General features: G+C 55.1%; 1 protein-coding gene across 1 annotated transcript in view; it reads left to right on the top strand.

Annotated features, from left to right (window-relative positions):
* LOC113205276 (endocuticle structural glycoprotein SgAbd-3-like) overlaps nucleotides 1-1,323 on the top strand; it is a 6,654-nt gene that overhangs the window by 3,729 nt on the left and 1,602 nt on the right. The gene's annotated exons all lie outside the window — the stretch shown is intronic.

A 1,323-nucleotide genomic window follows, 5' to 3' on the forward strand; every position in this document is an offset into this window, starting at 1 on the left:
GCCAGCCGGTCGGCCCGGCCCGGCCCGAGTAGATCCTCGTTTTATACCCCCATCGGGGCCCCCTTGCGCCGGTATGGAGGGAGGGGCGAGCAGGGTTCAGCCTGCCTTGCTGAAATAACCCTGCCTCTCTCTCTCTCTCTCTCTCTCTCTCTCTCTCTCTCTCTCTCTCTCTCTCTTCTTCTCTCTTTCTCACTCGCTCGCTTGCCCTTGCTCTATGCAGGCACGCAAAGCGCCCGAGCGGGTGCAGCGCGGCCTTCCCCCGGCTGACATTTTTCAAAAAGTCGCACGCGTGCTTCGATTTATTTGACAGCCCAACCCAGCCGCGTGACGGACAAGCGTGACGTCGCGTGACGCGCGGCGGTGACTCGGGGGTCACGTTCAGCGCGAAATGCCACCGCTTCGCCTATGGCTGGGGTGCGTCGTGTCGCGTCGAGGTCGAGTCCCTGGGTGCGGTCCGTTCTCATTACCATCCGACCGTTTTCATTACGACACCTTAACACACTTTTATTTCATGGAATAACTTTTCTTAAATGTCCTTTTCCCATGCATTTTCTAATAATTTTTACGAGAGGAAAACGTTTCTTAAAATACTCAGTCGACAGAAATTTGTTTTCTATTTTCATGTTAGGTTCAGCGGTATTACGATGAACTCGGTTCAGTTGATTAAAATTCAGTAAAGAACAAAGTTCTCGTCAAAAATCTGTTCAATATTCGGCAAAAGATCGATCACAACTAATCTAAGAACTCATCTTGCCACCCGCAGACTCCGTGGGTGGCGGTGGTGGTGAGGCGATAGGAGACCCATGCTCCCACATCGGCCAGGCCCGCAGGCGGCGGTGTCCGGTCGGCGAGTCATATAGCTTCTTGCACCATCCTTGTAAAATGAGAATGGCAAATTAAGACTTTCCTTTCGCCCGAGGCTCCCGGTGCCGCGCTGGGCGGGTGTGCGGTGTGGGGCGCGGTGTGGGACGCAGGGGCCCGCCGCCTGGGCCATATCCCGTGCTGGCTAAAACAATGCAAGGATGTGGTGCCCTTGTGGAGGTCGCCAGGGCGCGAGCCTCTGTGTGTGTCTGTGTGTGTATGTGTGTATGTGTGTATGTGTGTGTGTGTGGACTGGGAAAGAATCCTAGCGGTTTCCGTGTAGCTCCACTATTGTTATGATGCCTACACAGTGTGTACACAGTGACGATGACGCGACAGGCACAGGCGGCGTGAATCAGCCACCGGAATGTGGTGAGGGCGAGAGGGAGCGGAGAGAGAGAGGGAGAGGGAGAGAGAGAGGGAGAGAGAGAGGGAGAGAGGGAGAGAGAGAGAGAGAGAGAG

The sequence above is a fragment of the Frankliniella occidentalis genome, unplaced genomic scaffold (assembly GCF_000697945.3).
Source record: "Frankliniella occidentalis isolate FOCC.00 unplaced genomic scaffold, Focc_3.1 Scaffold111, whole genome shotgun sequence".
NCBI lineage: Eukaryota > Metazoa > Arthropoda > Insecta > Thysanoptera > Thripidae > Frankliniella > Frankliniella occidentalis.